The following is a 20483-nucleotide window of genomic DNA, read 5'->3' as shown; positions in this document are numbered from 1 at the left end:
CCACCCACCACCAATATGGTTTATTTGATGATTATTTGTCTGTTTATGAAGCTTTGCTTTGTAATAGCTTTGAGACATACTTCACATACCATTTAAAGTGTACAACTGAATGGGTTTTAGTATATTCACACAGTTGCGCAACCATCGCTACAATTTTAGAACATTTTGGTCAAGACAAAAGAAACCCCAGACCGGAACCTTGAGCTATCACCCCCATATCTCCTGCCACTTCCCCAGTCCTAAGCAACCAGTAATCTAAGTTCTGTTTCTACGGAAAATAACCAGAAAATTGGGGAACTAAGAGATTGGCTCCTAAGAAGGGAAAGAAATTCTAGCAACAGCAGAGATGGGGAACAACCACCCTCTCCGGGACTGAGGAGCACCCACGGAAGAGGCACCCAACCCTGGGCTGAGAGCCTGACTTAGCTGGAGAGAACACAGCTGTGGCTCATCAAAGGATGGCAGAGAAGTTGCTGTGGTGCTGCAGTGGCAGAATGTGCTGGAAGTTCTACCTCCAGAACTTGCTGGAAACCTGTCCTCTAGGATGTAAGGGAAAGCTATTCATAGGGAAGTATGTCACTGGAGACCCTCTGCTATGAAACTACCGAAAGGGGCTCCAGGGGAAGCTTCCAGCCACTGGGTGCTGCTTGCTCCCGTGCACCACAGGAGCTGAATGCTGGAGAAGATACTCTCTCTGGAAAAGCCTTCCCACTGAGCACACCGGAACCAGGAAGCAAAACCCTGTCCTGCAATGTCTCTCCAGCACCCCCTACTAACTGAGCAGCCAAAAGGGGTGAATCTGGAGTTGAAAGGCCGTAAATCAGTAACTAATGTGCTGTTGTCAAATGTGTTTAGGAAATGCCAGGTATATATCCAGGGAAAGACACTTGTATGGTACCCCTTGGCTGGAGGATTTTAGGCAACTCGGGTACCAAATGTGAAAAATATTCTAAATAAGGCTTCTCTTATACTTTTGTGGGGGCTGACCCTGAATGCTCATGTCTACAATGCTAAGAAGCCAGCTTAACTCTCCTGGGAATTCTCACCTTCCCCTTCTAAAGAAAACCCTCTAACTCTCCAGCTTACCATTGTTCTTTAGCTGCCCTCCAAAACACACATACACGCACGTGTACTCTCTCTCACACACATACACACAATCACCACAAACACATTATGTTGTAACAAGTGGTGACAGTGCTGCAACTGATCCCACACTAATGCTTTGACCTTCTGATAACTATGCCTTGAAATGATGACTAACCATATCCCAGCCCTTTCCTCTTTTATCAGAAAGGTTGCTCCCTCTGTATAAATGCTTTGTGCTAACATTTTCACTTGCAAATTACCACAGTGACCCCGGCATTCTCTGGGTCCAATGCATCATGTCAGCGCCTTGAGCCTTGAAACCAAGCTGTATTTTGTCTGCTGAATGGCTGGCAGGTGAGTGAAAAGCTCATCGTCTGGGTACCAGTCTAGGGAAAAGCAGCGTGGCTTAGATCTCCCTGTCATGCTCAGCAGCCACTGGCAAAGCAACCCTGTTAGCACCAGCAGTCGCCCCTGCCAAAGTACATGGAACTGGCTGGAGAACACAGTGTTTCTTCCGCCACCAAGACTCAGTGCCTCACAGTTGGAGACCATACAAGACGCTGAGGAAAAGCACAGCATGGAGGATCCCAGAGTAAACCAAGGGATCCCTTCCTGCTACATTCACCTCCAGGAACCACATGTGCAATTCAAAGGTAAGTAGAAATGTGTCTGAGTTCAGCTTTTCCAGAGTACAGCCCCTAAAACAAGCCATTCTACAGAGATTGGTGCGCCAAGATATCTGTTTAGAGGTACCATTTTTTGTTTGTTTTACACAATTCGTGGCTTAGAATTTGAGTGCTCATAAATGCTAAACCCTGCCAAGGATGAATACAAATGCAGGTCCCATCTGCCAAGAATAACCAGTCCCTCTAACTCACTATTTCAGGTCTCCTCTATGGGTTCAGATAGGAAGGAGTGATGAGAACCCCGTAGTTGCAAGACCATACCCAGAGCTCAATCCCAGGCTGGCCCTTGTAAACTCAGTTTTGTGGCCATAGGGAAGCGGCCATCCCATGGGTCAAGTTCGTCACTGTCGGGCGTAGGCACGGCTCTGGGGTTCACTCGCAGGTCTGAGTCCTATTACTGGGAGAGGATGGGGTAGGGGATCGGAGCCATGCTTTGTGATACAAACGGCCGGGTCAGAAAAGGCAGGAAATCAAAGAACATTTGTTGTTAAAGACATGTCTGTATTATTTCATGCTAGGCTAGAGATTAGAGGTTGGGGAGTATTTTATTGCTGCGGTTTTTGAATATTTAGCAGCATTTGAAAAACAAGATTTCCCATGTGAATCCGAGTGTCTGGCCTCCCCTGAAAAGTGGGACCATCTGGTAACACTGACCCCTTTCTTGTGAGGACACCTTGGCAGGAACAGAGTAGTTGGGGTTGGCTCGCCAATTTGCCCTGGAACCCATGCAGTCTGCTTTACGTATTTGTGCTACCTGCCCAGCCCCTGCCAACGTGTTAGGCTCATCCTGCACTAAACGACTGTACAGTCCCCGAGGGCAGTCGTGCCTGTTGTTTTAGTTCCTACACATTTCAACAGAGTACCTAGCCCGTAGTTTCCAGCAGCTGTGCCTGCTACATGCTAGGCGTTCAATATCTGCTGGAAAAAATGATTGCCTGAACTGAACTGGACCCTCCGTAAACACTCTTATTTGATTCACAAAATCATTTTGAAATATTTGCTCCCCACTTTACACAGAAGTTTCAGAGAATTAGCTAACTGAACCCTCGAGGCACACCCAGCTCCTAAGTGATTACAGAAATTGATCCCAAGTTTATTTGACTCCATAGCAAAGCAGTGTGGAAAAACAAGTCAGAATATAGAAAAAAGAATTAGTTTAAAAGGGGGGGGGGGGGAGGCAACAGGCTGATTGCAAACTCTCTCTGGTTTCCGGTATTTTTGTTCCACACTTGTAAACAAAAAGTACATATATTATCTGATCATGGTTTCTCCTGCAAAACTCTTAAGAGTCTTGCATCAAGAAAGCCAGACTCCACCTCCTCATTCTCCAAATAGGGTTGATTCTTCTACAGGGTTAGTGACCACGCTGCTCTAAGGCAACACCCTAAGGACAATCATTAAATTTAAACATAACGTGCCTTCAGTTGGAGCTCACGAAGACAAAAAGCCACACAGGGTGTCCCTGGGAGGCAGAGATTCTTAGCCAAGGAGCAGAGTAGCTGAACAAGCACTCTACAATCAACCTCCTCTCAGGCTATCGACAGTACATCAGAAGACTAAGAACCAACATGTGATTATTTAAGCTGCTAACTTTAAAGCACCAAAGATGCTATCAACTCACAGTATGAAGAGGAATCATGAGCAGCTCTATGAAGGGGTCAGTAGTCTGGTAAAGCTCTAAAAAATGCCTGTGTTGTATAGGGTAGACTACCTAGCAGGGCATGCTGACGTTAGTGACATCCCAGCTATGGGACAAAGAACTGCCCACTCTTTTCTCTGGTCCTTCTGCTATCGTATGAGTTAGCACACTGAGATGAAATTACCATTTTACATGTTTATCTCCCTGGACCAGGCTGTTCCCGAGCAGAGCCCGAGTCTTCTTGCTTGAATCCCCAATGCTGCCATAGCAGGCTCACACGGTGAGGATTATGATATTTCCCAATCCCCAGACCTCCAGGTGGACGGTCCTGAACCCTGATCTATACATTTGCGTGTGAACACCCACAGAAAGTTCCAAAGCCAAATCACATAGATATAATACTTTTGTTCACCAATAAAAATGATATGAAATCAGAATTCCATCTAATAGATGGAGAGGACATGCCCATGACACATGGCGTCAGAGATTCAGTCCCTACGGCCCACCATGAAACAGATTGAGCCCAGAACTCCGCTTCTCGTCTGCGTATCTCTTTATCACGCACCTTCTGAGTCAGAGGGTTTAGAGTCTGCACTACTAACCAGCTCCCAGGTGTTGGCAGATGCTGCCAGTTTGGGGCACACTCTTTGGGTGGCAAGGAGATTCCAGCTGGGGCCCACACCGCCTTTTTCCCTTGCAACCTACACCATTCTCTAAGGAGCTGAGCTGACTTGCAACAGAGGACAGAGGCCAAGGTGGTGTGCTTTAGGTAGGAAATGCTTAGGGCAAGGTCCTTTTATTTCATGGAGGGTCTATCAAACTGTCCACCATCAACTCCTACAGGGTAAGAATTAGTACAGAGGGGAAACTCTCAAAACCAAATCACAAGCTCCTTTATTATCATTCCTTTTTTTGATGCTGTAATGAATTGAATTGTGCATCCCACCCCACCCCACCCCCCAAAAAGAGATGTTCAAGTCCCAAATGCCAGTCCTGTGAATCTAATCCTATTTAGAAATAAGATCTCTGAAGATGTTATTAGTTACAATAAGGCCAAACCGGATTAGCATGGGCTCTAATCTAATCTGACTGGTGTCCTTAAGAGGGCAGGAGATTTGGACACAGAGAGGGAGAGAGGACACCAGGTGGCAGAGGCAGGGACTGGTTATGCTGTGGACACCGGCAGACCTCATGGCCCGCTTGAGACCCTGACTGTGGCCTTCTGGCCTCCAGAACTCCAGAATGTTCTGTTGTTTTAGGCTACCAGCCTCTAGGACTTTGTTACAGCAGCCCCAGGACGCTAAGACAGAAGTCACAACTGTGGGTGCCTGGACCTGTGCTCCTCCAAGAGGGCCTTATCCTGATTAGAAACAGGTGTGTTCCTGCAGCCTCAACACTTTTTTCCCTACTTATACATTATAATTTCAAATCTCCTTAAGCTTTCCATATAAAACACACAGGGGGTCCTAATATTTGGGCCCAGAGAGCCCTATAGGAATCTGATAAAAGGTAGGAACACTCTTCCCTCCAAAAATGCAGACAGTGAAGGTGATTTAACACTTCAGAGGTTTCACGGCTGGACCTGAATTTCATGTGTAGAAAGAAGCCTGCTCCCTGTCTTTTAGAGGACTTTCTTTAAAGACACAAGCTAATACCTACTCACACCCCTTTATTTTTAAAATACAAATCCTTTCCAACAAATTCTCCATGGCAGACGCCAACCACCTCCCTCTCAAAACCTACTGCAGAGGCGGGGCATGATCGCGGATTGGTGAGCTGTATGTTTTAGTTACTCCTCCAGGGAAGTAGGTAGAAAGCCAGGAACTGCGTGGACTGGACACCGCAGAGCAATCTGACTTTGGGCATACTTCATACAACACTCATGAAAACGTGGAACTGCTGAGATCAGCGAAATCTGTAAGTTTTTGCGGCCAGGGGACCTGTGCCCCTCCCTGCCAGGCTCAGTCCCGTGGGAGGAGGGGCCATCAGCGCTGGGAACTAGAAGGGAGAACTGCAGTGGCAGCCATTATCGGAAACTCATTCTACTGATCCAAACTCCAACCACAGATAGACTGAGACCAGACACCAGAGAATCTGAGAGCAGCCAGCCCAGCAGAGAGGAGATAGGTATAGCACAAAACAGTAAAAAAAACTCAAAACTAAAAGCGGAGGCTTTTTGGAGTTCAGGTGAACATAGAAAGGAGAAGGGCAGAATTCAGGCCCTGAGGCTCATATGCAAATCCCGATCTCTCTGCCCTGTGGACCTTTCCTTAATGGCCCTAATTGCTTTGTCTCTTAGCATTTCAATAACCCATTAGATCTATGAGGAGGGCCCCCTTTTTTTTTAATCTTTTTTTCTTTTTCTGAAACAATTACTCTAAGAAGCCCAATACAGAAAGCCTCAAAGACTTACAATTTGGGCAGGTCAAGACAACAGCAGAACTAATAGAGCTCTGAGACAAAAGGCAATAATTCAGTGGCTGAGAAAATTCACTGAACACAACTTCCCAAGAAAAGGGGGGCGTCCGCTCACAGCCATCATCCTGGTGGACAGGAAACACTCCTGTCCATCGCCGGCCCCACAGACCAGAGCTGCCCCAGACAACCGAGTGTGACGGAAGTGCTTCCAATAACACGCATACACCACAAAATTGGGTGTGGACATTAGCTTTCCCTGCACCCTCAGCTCGTTGTCCCAGAATTGGAAAGGTGGAGCAACATGAATTAACAAGCCCCATTCAGACATCATTTCAGCAGACTGGGAGCCTCCCTACACAGACTGGCAGCCCAGAACCGCCCTGTGAGGACGGCACTCACCTGTGACATAGCACAGTCATCCCTCAACAGAGGACCCGGGGGTGCAAGGCCTGCAAGAGGGACCCACACACAAGTCTCAGGGGCCACACGCCAATACCAAGGACTTGTGGGTCAGTGGCAGAGACAAACTGTGGCAGGACTGAACTGAAGGATTAGACTATTGCAGCAGCTTTAAAACCCCAGGAACACCACGGAGATTTGGTTGTTAGAGCCACCCCCCTCCCTGACCACCCAGACACACGCCCTTATACAGGCCGGGCAACACCAACTACACACGCAAGCTTGGTACACCAATTGGACCCCACAAGACTTACTCCCCCACTCACCACAGAGGCAAAGCAGGGGAGAACTGGCCTGAGGGGAACAGGTGGCTCGTGGATGCCACCTGCTGGTTAGTCAGAGAAAGTGTACTCCAAGAAGCTGTAGATCTGACAAATTAGAGATAAGGACTTCAATTGGTCTACAAATCCTAAAAGGACCCTATCAAGTTAAGCAAATGCCAAGAGGCCACAAACAAAGAAAAGTTTAAAGCATATGAAAAAAACAGACGATATGGATAACCCAAGCCCAAGCACCCAAATCAAAAGATCAGAAGAGATACAGTACCTAGAGCAACTAATCAAAGAACTAAAGATGAACGACGAGACCATGGCATGGGATAAAAAGGACATCAAGAAGAGCATGGAACAGGATATAAAGGGCATCAAGAAGACCCTAGAAGAGCATAAAGAAGACATTGCAAGATTAAATTAAAAAATAGATGATCTTATGGAAATTAAAGAAACTGTTGACCAAATTAAAAAGATTCTGGATACTCATAGTACAAGACTAGAGGAAGTTGAACAACAAATCAGTGACCTGGAAGATGACAGAATGGAAAATGAAAGAACAAAAGAAAGAATGGGGAAAAAAATCAAAAAAATCGAAATGGACCTCAGGGATATGATAGATAATATAAAACGTCCAAATACAAGACTCATTGGTGTCCCAGAAGGAGAAAAGGGTAAAGGTCTAGGAAGAGTATTCAAAGAAATTGTTGAGGAGAACTTTCCAAATCTTCTAAACACTATAAATACCCAAATCATAAATGCCCAGCTAACTCCAAATAGAATAAATCCAAATAAACCCACTCCGAGACATATTCTGATCACACTGTCAAATACTGAAGAGAAGGAGTAAGTTCTGAAAGCAGCAAGAGAAAAGCAATTCACCACATACAAAGGAAACAGCATAAGAATAAGTAGTGACTACTCAGTGGCCAACATGGAGGTGAGAAGGCAGTCGCATGACATATTTAAAATTCTGAGTGAGAAAAATTTCCAACCAAGAATACTTTATCCAGCAAACCTCGGTTTCAAATTGGAGGGAGAGCTTAAATTTTTCACAAACAAATGCTGACAGAATTTCCTAACAAGAGACCTGCCCTACTGGAGATACTAAAGGGAGCCCTACAGACAGAGAAACAAAGAAAGGGGAGAGAGACATGGAGAAAGGTTCAGTACTAAAGAGATTCGGTATGGGTACATTAAAGGATATTAATAGAGAGACGGAAAAATATATACAACAAACATAAACCAAAGGATAACATGGCTGATTCAAGAAATGCCTTCACGGTTATAACATTGAATGTAAATGGATAAAACTCACCAATTAAAAGATACAGATTCGCAGAATGGATCAAAAAAAATGAACCATCAATATGCTACATATAAGAGACTCATCTTAGACACAGGGACACAAAGAAATTGAAAGTGAAAGGATGGAAAAAGATATTTCATGCAAGCTACAGCCAAAAGAAAGCAGGTGTAGCAAAATTAATCTCAGATAAAATAGACTTTAAATGCAGGGACGCTTTGAGAGACAAAGAAGTTCACTATATACTAACAAAAGGGGCAATTCAACAAGATGAAATAACAATCATAAATGTTTATGCACCCAATCAAGGTGCCACAAAATACGTGAGACAAACACTGGCAAAACTAAAGGAAGCAATTATGTTTCCACAATAATTGTGGGAGACTTCAATACATCACTCTCTCCTATAGATAGATCAACTAGAAAGAAGACCAATAAGGAAACTGAAAACCTAAACAATCTCATAAATGAATTGGATTTGACATATATAGAACATTACATCCCAAATCACCAGAATACACATACTTCTCTAGTGCTCACAGAACTTTCTCCAGAATAGATCATATGCTGGGACACAAAACAAGGCTCAATAAATTAAAAAAGATTGAAATTATTCAAAGCACATTCTCTGACCACAATGGAATACAATTAGAAGTCAATAACCATCAGAGACTTAGAAAATTCACAAATACCTGGAGGTTAAACAACACACTCCTAAACAATCAGTGGGTTAAAGAAGAAATAGCAAGAGAAATTGCTAAATATATAGAGACAAATGAAAATGAGAACACAACATACCAAAACCTATGGGATGCAGCAAAAGAGGCACTGAGGGGGAAATTTATAGCACTAAACGCATATATTAAAAAGGAAGAAAGAGCCAAAAGCAAAGAACTAATGAATCAACTGAAGAAGCTAGAAAATGAACAGCAAACCAATCCTAAACCAAGTAGAAGAAAAGAAATAACAAGGATTAAAGCAGAAATAAATGACATAGAGAACAAAAAAAACAATAGAGAGGATAAATAACACCAAAAGTTGGTTCTTTGAGACAATCAACAAGATTGACAAGTCCCTAGCTAGACTGACAAAATCAAAAAGAGAGAAGACCCACATAAACAAAATAAGGAATGAGAAAGGTGACATTACTGCAGATCCCAAGGAAATTAAAAAAATTATAAGAGGGTACTATGAACAACTGTATGGCAACAAACTGGATAATGTAGAGGAAATGGACAATTTCCTGGAAACATATGAACAACCTAGACTGACCAGAGAAGAAACAGAAGACCTCAATCAACCAATCACAAGCAAAGAGATCCAATCAGTCATCAAAAAGCTTCCCACAAATAAATGCCCAGGGCCAGATGGCTTTACAGGGGAATTCTACCAAACTTTCCAAAAAGAATTGACAACAATCTTAAACTCTTTAAAAACACTGAAGAAAATGGAACACTACCTAACTCATTTTATGAGGCTAACATCAATCTAATACCAAAACCAGCAAAGATGCTACAAAAAAGGAAAGCTACTGGCCAATCTCCCTAATGAATAAAGATGCAAAAATCCTGAAAATACTTGCAAATTTAATCCAAAGACACATTAAAAAAATCATACACCATGACCAAGTGGGGTTCATTCCAGGCATGCAAGGATGGTTCAACATAAGAAAATCAATGTATTACAACACATTAACAAATCAAAAGGGAAAAATCAAATGATCATCTCAATAGATGCTGAAAAAGCATTTCACAAAATCCAACATTCCTTTTTGATAAAACCACTTCAAAAGGTAGGAATTAAAGGAAACTTCCTCAATATTATAAAGCGCATATATGAAAAACCCACAGCCAGCATACTACTCAATGATGAGAGACTGAAAGCCTTCCCTCTAAGATCAGGAACAAGACAAGGATGCCCGCTATCACCACTGTTATTCAACATTGGGCTGGAAGTGCTAGCCAGGGCAATCCAGCAAGACAAAGAAATGAAAGGCATCCAAATTGGAAAGGAAGAAGTAAAACTGTCATTGTTTGCAGATGATATGATCTTATATCTGGAAAACCCTGAGAAATCGACAACACAGCTACTAGAGCTAATAAACAAATTTAGCAAAGTAGTGGGATACAAGATTAATGCACATAAGTCAGTAATGTTTCTATATGCTAGAAATGAACAAACTGAAGAGACACTCAAGAAAAAGATACCATTTTCAATAGCAACTAAAAAAATCAAGTACCTAGGAATAAACTTAACCAAAGATGTAAAAGACCTATACAAAGAAAACTACATAACTCTACTAAAAGAAATAGAAGCAACCTTAGAAGATGGAAGAATATTCCATATTCATGGATAGGAAGACTAAATGTCATTAAGATGTCAATTCTACCCAAACTCATCTACAGATTCAATGCAATCCCAATCAAAATTCCAGCAACCTACTTTGCAGACTTGGAAAAGCTAGTTATCAAATTTATTTGGAAAGGGAAGATGCCTTGAATTGCTAAAGACACTCTAAAAAAGAAAAACGAACTGGGAGGACTTACACTCCCTGACTTTGAAGCTGATTATAAAGCCACAGTTGTCAAAACAGCATGCTACTGGCACAAAGAGACATATAGATCAATGGAATCGAATTGAGAATTCAGAGATAGACCCCCAGATCTATGGCCAACTGATCTTTGATAAGGCCCCCAAAGTCACTGAACTGGGTCATAATGGTCTTTTCAACAACTGGGGCTGGGAGAGTTGGATATCCATATCCAAAAGAATGAAAGAGGACCCCTACCTCACACCCTACACAAAAATTAACTCAAAATGGAACAAAGATCTCGATATAAAAGAAAGTACCATAAAACTCCTAGAAGATAAGGTAGGAAAACATCTTCAAGACCTTGTATTAGGCAGATACTTCCCAGACCTTACACACAAAGCACAAGCAACAAAAGAAAAAATAGATAAATAGGAACTCCTCAAGCTTAGAAGTTTCTGTACCTCAAAGCAATTTCTTTAAAAAGTAAAAAGGCAGCAAACTCAATGGGAAAAAATATTTGGAAAACATGTATATGACAAAAGACTGATATCTTGCATATATAAATACATCCCACATCTCAATGACGATAGTACAAAAACCCAATTATAAAATGAGCAAAAGATAGGAAAAGATGTTTCTCTGAAGAGGAAATACAAATAGCTAAAAAACACATGAACAAGTGTTCACTTTTACTAGCTATTAGAGAGATGCAAATTAAGACCACAATGAGATACCATCTCACACCAATTAGAATGGCTGCCATTAAACAAACAGGAAACTACAAATGCTGGAGGGGATGTGGAGAAATTGGAACTCTTATTCATTGTTCGTTGGACTATATAATGGTTCAGCCACTCTGGAAGTCAGTCTGGCACTTCCTTAGAAAACTAGATATAGAGTTACCATTCGATCCAGCGATTGCACTTCTCGGTGTATACCCAGAAGGTCGGAAAGCAGTGACACGAACAGATATCTGCACGCCAATGTTCATAGCAGCATTATTCACAATTGCCAAGAGATGGAAACAACCCAAATGTCCTTCAACAGATGAGTGGATAAAGAAAATATGGTATATACACATGATGGAATACTACACGGCAGTAAGAAGGAACGATCTCGTGAAACATATGACAACATGGATGAACCTTGAAGACATAATGCTGAGCGAAATAAGCCAGGCACAAAAAGAGAAATACTATATGCTACCACTAAAGTGAACTTTGAAAAATGTAAAACAAATGGTTTATAATGTAGAATGTAGGGAAACTAGCGATAGAGAGCAATTAAGGAAAAGGGAACAATAATCCAAGAAGAACAGATTAGCTATCGTGGGTAAATTTAACGTTCTGGGAATGCCCAGGAATGACTATGGTCTGTTAATTTCTGATGGGTATAGGAGGAACAAGTTCACAGAAATGTTGCTATATTAGGTAACTTTCTTGGGGTAGAGTAGGAACATGTTGGAAGTAAAGTAGTTATCTTAGGTTAGTTGTCTTTTTCTTACTCTCTTGTTATGGTCTCCTTGAAATGTTCTTTTATTGTATGTTTTTTTTTTAATTTTTTTTTTAATTTCTTTATTTTTCATACAGTTGATTTAGGAAAAACAAAAGTTAAAAAAAAAATAAAAACAAGGAAAAAAATATGCAGAGCCCCCTTAAGGAGCTGGTGGAGAATACAGGGGTATTGGCCTACCCCACCTCGATGGTTGCTAACATGACCACAGACATAGGGGATTGGTGGTTTGATGGGTTGAGCCCTCTACCATAGGTTTTACCCTTGGGAAGACGGTTGCTGTAAAGGAGAGGCTAGGCCTCCCTATAATTGTGCCTAAGAGCCTCCTCCCGAATGCCTCTTTGTTGCTCAGATGTGGCCCTCTCTCTCTAGCTAAGCCAACTTGAAAGGTGAAATCACTGCCCTGCCCCCCTACGTGGGATCAGACACCCAGGGGAGTGAATCTCCCTGGCAACGTGGAGTATGACTCCCGGGGAGGAATGTAGACCTGGCATCGTGGGACGGAGAACATCTTCTTGAGCAAAAGGGGGATGTGAAAGGAAATGAAATAAGTTACAGTGGCAAAGAGACTCCTAAAGGAGCTGAGAGGTCACTCTGGTGGGCACTCTTATGCACAATATAGACAACCCTTTTTAGGTTCTAGTGAATTGGAGTAGCTGGTGGTAGATACCTGAAACTATCAAACTACAACCCAGAACCCATGAATCTTGAAGACAGTTGTATAAAAATGTGGCTTATGAGGGGGGCCAGTGGGATTGGGGTGGCCATGGGGATCACACTCCCCTTTGTCTAGTTTGTGGATGGATGAGTGGAAAGGTGAGGGAAGGAAACAAACAAACAAACAGACAAGGGCGCCCAGTGTTCTTTTTTACTTTAGTTGCTCCTTTTCACTTTAATTATTATTCTGGTTATTTTTGTGTGTGTGCTAATGAGGGTGTTGGGGATTGATTTAGGTGATGAATGTACAACTATGTAATGGTACTGTGAACAATCGAATGTACGATTTGTTTTGTATGACTGCGTGGTATGTGAATATATCTCAATAAAATGAAGATTAAAAAAAAAAAAACCCTACTGCAGATCATTAAATGCAAGCAAACAGGTCACCTACCTACCTTAGAGCGAGATGACAAGTGAATAAAACCAAAAATTTCAAGACAAAGCCCTGGGAAGAGTAGCCACAACTGGCATTGCTCCAACCCACATCTTCTTAAAATCATGCAAGAAATGGTGGGCCTTGGACTGGTTATCCACAGAAGGACTTCAGGACCGAGGGGTGGAGAGAAACCGGAGAGGAAAACTAATTAAAAAGCAAATGGGAAAAAATTAGCTTGGAAAGGGCTCAGTGAACTGCTAACAGAATGGGGTGCTGAGGTGAAAAACAAATGCAAAGGAGATCTGGCAGAATCCTCAAGGAGCATGATCAGCATGAGAGATGAGGCCACAGCCAACTCCAGGCTCCAACTTGGAGAGAGACGCAGTTGGAGTGACATTTGTGGAGGTGGAAAAAGTCCAAAGTTCCCTGGACACAGGCTAGATTGCAGGAGAGAGGGGGGGAGAGGAAAGGGGTCAGCTGACTGTACCCGAGGGCCAGGCCAGGCCAGGCCCCTGCCACCAAAAACACAATGGCAGTGCGCGCACACGTGCACACACGCACACACACACACACACACACACACACACACTCGGGACATTGAAGAGTTGAACCAATGTAATCTGAGGCCTGCTTAAGAAAAACAGGAAACCAACCCCTTAAGAAAAACTAGGAGACAGGGAACAAATGAGTTGCCCAAGCCATCAAAAATCGGCTCATAATTACAAACAAAATCCTTCCTGGTGCAGAAAGAAGATATCCTGGCATTGCATGAACCCCACCCTCCCACCCACCATCCCCACTCCACCCCCCCACACACACACATTATCACGCTGCCCCTGCCCCCTTCCATTAGTGCAGGAAACGACAAGGCAGGTACCATTTTATGTTCCTTTTATCTGAGCCATCTGTTGTACAGACAGGTCATTTTGCTTGGGGTGGGGGAGAGGGCACACAGGAAAGCGCCAGAATACGAATGCCTGTGCCCGAGTCCATCACCCAGAATCCAGAGCTGCACTTGGAAAGACATTTCCTGAAACGAGGCGGGAGAGAGAAGTAGGCCCGCATGGGGGGATGTAAAGATGAACAGCACCACTTCAGCCTGCAACTTTATGCAGAACGTAAAGCCCTTTTGGCTGTGCAAAGGACCCAGCACAGCATGGCAGGCCTCCAGCCACAACTCTCCCACCCAGAGGTGGTAACTGGGCTGGGTTTTTATTGCCTTTGCAAAAAGACAACTGACCATGCAAGTGCCCAGTTCATGTGACATCACAATTAATAATGATAATACAGTGGCGATCGCTTATTACTACTTAAGTTGTGCCAGGCTCCATGTAAAACCCTTATGTGAACTCATTTATTCGTCTCAATAACCCAGGGAGGGAAGTACTAAAACATCTTCAGTTTACAGACTGTAACAAACTTGCCCTAGGTCACACCTCTCATGAGTGGCAGAGGCAGGATTCGAATCCAGTACTCACCAGAGGTTCCCACACTGTCTTGCTTAATGGTGCCCTCAGGGATTGGGTAATTTTTTCATGGCACCCCTGGGCCAAAAGAAATAGCTAACAGTTCGTTTATTAGGTGGTTAGTTCCGACCAACTTAATCGCAGAGGTTTCAATAGTGTCTGAAAGATGGAGCAGTGTTCTCAAATATTTAAAATATCTCATGACAGACCAGTGACTTCGCTGTGGCACCCCAGGGCATCTCAGCACACAGTTTGGAAACCACAGAACTAGGCTATCCTGCCTTCTTCCTTCTGATGAGTAGAAGGCAAAAGGCATCAGTGTGCAATGATCACATTGGCTGTTCCTTAAAGTGGATGAGTCACTGCAATGTCTAAAAGAAAGAAAAATCTGCTGATTCCCTGTTACCCATCACTAGCCCTCACTGGCCTTTTCCACCTGGCCCAAGCATGCTTTTCCAGCCATATCTCCTGCCACTCTCACCCCTACAGTAAACTGAGCATCCCAGAACAAGTTAGTCATGTTCTTTAGCCCCACTCCCACCTTGGGCAATTTTTCACATGTTGTGCACCCTTCTCAACCTTCTCCTTGGGCCACTTCCTACTCCAAGTTCCTGGGTCACTTGGCTCCTCTCTGGGAAACCTCTCCACCCACAGACTCGGTTCACAGTCCACTTTGCACACAATGTGCTTCGGGCCCACCCATATTGTAGCACCACCGGTGGCCTGCATGTCCCTCTGCCCCTCCACTGTGGTCATGAACTTCTGCTGGGCAGGGCAGGTGCCTTACTCACCCTGGTGGCTTCCTCAGAGCCCAGGGACAGTAAACGTACACAGTCTGTCATGAGTTTTTAATTAATAAAGAATGGAACAAGAGAAGGAGGGATTGCCACATAAAGGATTATGGGTATAAATGAATAAGAGAGTGAATGTGGGAGACTGATTACATTCATGACCCCCATTTAATGTTCTCCATGTGTCCAGGCCCCCTGCAGGACAATGCAGCAATTCCCTTCAAAAAGAGCCTATTTCCTTCCCCTTCCCCTTTGAATCTGGACTGGCCTTGCACCTCATTTTGGCTGAGAGAATGCAGCAGAAGACATGGTAGGTCAGTTCCAAACCTGGACCTCAAGAGGCATTGCCCACTTCTGCGTACCCTCTTAAAGCCACATAAATAGCCTGCAGAAAGATGGCAGGCCACATGCAAAAGAGCCCAGCAGCCCCAACTGAGCCATCCTAGTCCAGACTCTGCTGTCCAACCCCCAAACCCAAGAAAAAGTCCTGCAAAGACCAACAGACTGACCCCAGGCGCATGAATGAACCCAGCTGAGATGAGACACACCAACCTGTAGACTCAAGTGCAACAATAAAGGCTTACTGTTTTAAGCCACCGGGTTTTGAAACAGTTTGTTGTGTGGCAATAGCTAACTGATACAATGAATGAATCAACAGTCAAATTTAGGACAGTGAATTTGCTAGAAGGTAGAAGCTGTCTTTGTTCTGTGTGCCACACTGAGAATCTCAGTTCTTAAACATGGTGTTACAACATAACGTGATGAGGTATATATCATGATCTGTTGGGAGGTATTTGAACAAAACCATTTCTGAATTTTCCCAGTGATTAACCTTTGAGTGGATTCATCATCATCCTCATCTCTAACAGTGCACCACTCTGACTCCAGCGTTTTGATAAGCTTTCTTAAGGAGGACCAAGAACCCTTCCCACCTCTCAGGAATTTCACACCTCCTGGTAGCCAATAATCACAGTAACAGAAAGCGTTTATTGATCTCCATCTAATCCACCCTATATGTACTACGGCATCATAGACATGACCTTCTCGCACCTGCATCCCAGCTCGCAGGGAATCGGAGAAAATTTTTAGTGATGATGTCAAATCCTTTAGGGAAAGGGCAAGGTATAAATACATTTTTTCAAAGTTATAATTCTTTTTTTTTCCCCTTCAAATCTCCATGGTTTTCCACGTCCATTGACAAAAACACTTAGTGCTGTGCTCAGTGTAGAAGAGACAAAAGACGTGGTCTTACACTCTCAGGGAACTCAGGCTAGTGGACCTGAAAAGCGTTCACTCAACAGGAGGCCAGACGAAAGTCAGAAATCCACAGAAGGTGGTGAACTTGGGGCCTTGCCTTCTGAACAGAAAAGGCCCCAGTAACCAAACAGGCCTTGGTTATAGCAGTGGTATTTTGGGAAACTCCAGACTCTATCAGAGCTCTTCGATTAAGTTCTTTAATGTCCCTGGCTGAGGTAACTGCTGCACTGGTGGCTGATGCAGGGGGCTTTCCAAGATGACTCTAGTCTCGCAAATGAGTAAGCCCTGTGCCCTCATTTCACATATGTGTAACAGAGACTCAAATAAGAGAATATAACGTCAAAATCCAGAGGCTTGGCATACCCCTGGGCACTTACAAATCTCAATAAAAGTGTCTTTCCTTCCTTTCAGCTACAAAAACACACTTGCTACACTACACTACATAAAGACCTGTACAAACACACCCCCTGCAGACCACAGTCATCCTCTTCTGCCCACTAAAGAAAATGCCACCTTGTTAGTAAAAATAACAGCAGTAAGTCCTGAAAGTCGTATCCAAAACTCACATATATTCATTCCACTAACACTTACCCAACACTACGATGGGAATGATTGACATGGGCTCCTCTGCTAGCCTCCCAGTGACGTTTCCTAGAAGGGATCCAACCATCTCCGTACACTATCCACAGAGGAAGCTACCAAGGAAACGAGATACTGGGGTCCTAGTGAAAACACATCCCCCTTCTCCTACTGAAGATGGCCTTCTGCCAAGCCCAGACTAGTTTTATTCTCCAAGCATCCTTACGATAAGCAAGACTCCTGTGGTATACAGACTAGAGCTCCCATCTCTATTTGTGCCTCCTCTCTCCCCTCCTCCCCAAGCTCTCAGGCCTCCAGCCCACCTCCCTCGTTCAGTAAGCACCTGTCCTCTGACTGAACATAACCTCACCAGGAAACCGCACAGATCATCCCTAGATGAAGTGCAGAAATGGCAAAAGTAGCAGCATGAAAAATGATGCCAAATCCATCTTCGTTAATCACCTTATGTCGGGTGTGAAACCGTCTCGGAAAATAGCCAGAGAATGAATCACACTGCCCACTTACATAAGGAGACCTGAGTCTCTTAGCATGCTTCCCTCACTAGCACTATCTATTTCCTTACCAAGCTTTAAACTTCCTTTAAGAACTTCATAGTAAACTCTTTGTATCATGAAACAGCCCCAACTAGTAGAAAAACCTGGATTCTGTGTTATGAAAGGAACACGATGGTTGTGTTTTCAGTAACTGAGTGGTTCTGAGTTACTTCACAACTTCAGTGATTCTTCTTCTTAGGATTCTTCCATCCTGGAAATGTGTTGGATTGCAGCATGAGAATTTTCCACTCAGAACTGGAAAGTCAAGTCTGGTCTCATAGTACCACAATGTGAACAAGCTTCAGCAAGGTTCAGACTTATCTGTCTGTCACCTGCTGGCTCCCCTGCGTAGAACTATAAATGCCCAGGTTTGATACTAATAAATTCAACTAGAACAAAGTAAGCTAGGCTGATTTGGACCTTGCTCCTTATTTCTGATTTCCCTATAACAAACCAAGCACATGATGAGAGCAGACTATTAATCAAAGCTAGACAGCAACTCCATAAGCTTCTCTCTCTCTTGCAGGAGAACAGCTGAGAGGAGAATAGTCTGTTGGAATAATTCAGCCTCTTTGAAAACTTAAAATAATAATGCCTTTCTAACGTTCCCATCTAAAAACAGAGGTTATAAAGTCCGTTACAAGCATAAAGCAAACACATAATCAGGTCCTTCAGAATCAAGTATAAAGGGTGGCATTAAAACTACAACACAACATCACTACATACCCAACAGAAGAGCTAAACTGAAAAAGAAAATACCAAGTACGGTAAGGGTGTGAAGGGAAGGAAACTCTCATTCACCGCTGATAAAAGTTTAAACTGGTACAACCACTTTGGAAAATTGTTTGGCAGTGTCTCATAAAGCTGAATGTGCATAACCACGTGGTTGGGGAGTGGGAGAACTAATGGCTGGCAGGGAGCAGGATGGGGTGCTTCTGAAGTGCTGGCAGTGTTCTGTTTTGTTTTTTTTTTTTAAATCTGGGTGGTAAGAATTCATCAAGCTGTACACTTGTGATGTGTACCTTTCTGCATGTACATTGTACTTCAATAAAAAGTTAAAGAAAGAATCAAGGGTGATACTGCTTTCCACATTAAGTCACTGATCTACACCAACTGCTTGCCTCAGTGACTATTAACATGTTGATTAGCTCTTAGGTACATCCACACTCTTTAAGATGGCTACCCTTGGAAAAGTAACTCTCTAGTTTGGCATTAGCTGGTTGTGTGATCCAAGGCAAATTCCTTCACCCTCTGTGCCTCACCCTCCTAATTTGTTTTAAAAAAATAAATTCTTTTTAAAGGGACTGGACAATACGTCAACCAAGATTTCTTCTGCTCTAATTAATTCTTGCAGATTCCAAGACCACGCTCCTTATTCCTTCCGCATTCTTGGCCTTCAGGATATGGATCAGTATCCCAGGTGGAGGTTGGCCAGGATTTAGTTTAGAGCTCCGCTGGGACCTGAGAGAACCCCTCACCTGACCCTCTTCATCCTACACTGCCCACCTCTCACTCTTCTGGACCTGCTCAATTAGTAATATTCCTAAAGCCAGCCCAACCTCTGACCAGACAACACGGCACTTCACTACCCATTCCAGTTTGCTAGGGCTGCCATTATGCAAAATACCAGAAATGGATTGGCTTTTATCAAGGGGATTTATTAGGTTACTAATTTGTAGTTCTAAGGCCATAGAAGTGTCCAAAGTAAGGCATCAACAAGAGGATACCGTCCCTGAAGGAAGGCCGATGGCATCCAGAACACCTCTGTCAGCTCAGAAGGCACGTGGCTGGTATCTGCTGGTCCTTTGCTGCCAGGTTGTGTTTCAAAACAGCTTTCTTCAAAATGTCTCTGGGCTTCTTTCTCTCTTAGCTTCTCTCTCTCAGCTCCTGTGCATCCTTGCTTCCTTCTCCCAGGGCAGTTCTAAGCGTCTAGGGGTCCTCTCTTGGTTTAGCATCTCTAAATGTCCTTCTGTCCACATCTCCAAGCATCTCTAAGCATCTCTGTCAGCTCCCACTTCTCTTAAAGGATTCCAGTGGTCTAACTAAGACCCACCCTGAATGGGCAGGGCCACACCTCCATGCAAATATTTAATCAAAATGTCTCATCTACAGTTGGGTGAGTTTCTCCATGGTAACAACCTAATCAAACAGGTTCCACCCAACAAGATTGGATGATCATGGCTCTTCTGGGGTCCATAACAGTTTCAAACCGGCACACAACCGAAGCCACCTATGCAGTGACCTACAATTTCAACCCAATACTCCACTCTGTTGCCATCTCTCTGTTGGCTGCCTTTCTTTCTAGAAAAAATGAGGCGAGAGGGTATGCAAAGAGATCCTTTTACCCCAAATCAGCAGCAAAGACTCCCTACAAATAAAAAGCATGTATTTCAAAGGCCTGTCCAGGCTGGGCTCTTCCCAAGAGCAAAATGGTACCTCAGTGTCAAGAAGAAGATGAGACAGACACTTTTCCACACGCATCTCCTTCAGCACATCAGCATGCTACCTGAGTGCAGGTGGCATTCGAGTTGGTTTATCTACCACCATCACTCAGGAGACATGCAAGTCTCAAGGTCTTACTGACATCTGCAATCTCTCTGGAAAATAATGGTTTAATACATTACAACTAAACAATAAAAAGAATTGGAGAAGCACAAGAAGACAAAGGAAGAAAACATGTAAGCATGAGGAAAACCCAAGTGTGCACCACGACTTTACAGGTAAAACTGGATCTGCCAGCTCCTGAAATTTGAGGAAGTTGGAGATGCTCCCCATTTCCAGAGAGCTCTGATTTAACATTTTCCCACAACTGGGCAAGAGGCAGTTCTGGAA

General features: G+C 43.5%; 1 protein-coding gene across 4 annotated transcripts in view; it reads right to left on the bottom strand.

Moving 5' to 3' along the window:
* The window catches only part of MGAT5 (alpha-1,6-mannosylglycoprotein 6-beta-N-acetylglucosaminyltransferase), a 367093-nt gene that overhangs the window by 256759 nt on the left and 89851 nt on the right, over window positions 1–20483 (bottom strand). The window lies entirely within an intron of this gene.

This window comes from Choloepus didactylus, chromosome 9, assembly GCF_015220235.1.
Source record: "Choloepus didactylus isolate mChoDid1 chromosome 9, mChoDid1.pri, whole genome shotgun sequence".
Classification (NCBI taxonomy): Eukaryota; Metazoa; Chordata; class Mammalia; order Pilosa; family Megalonychidae; genus Choloepus; species Choloepus didactylus.
This window is presented reverse-complemented; position numbering and strand designations above follow the sequence as displayed.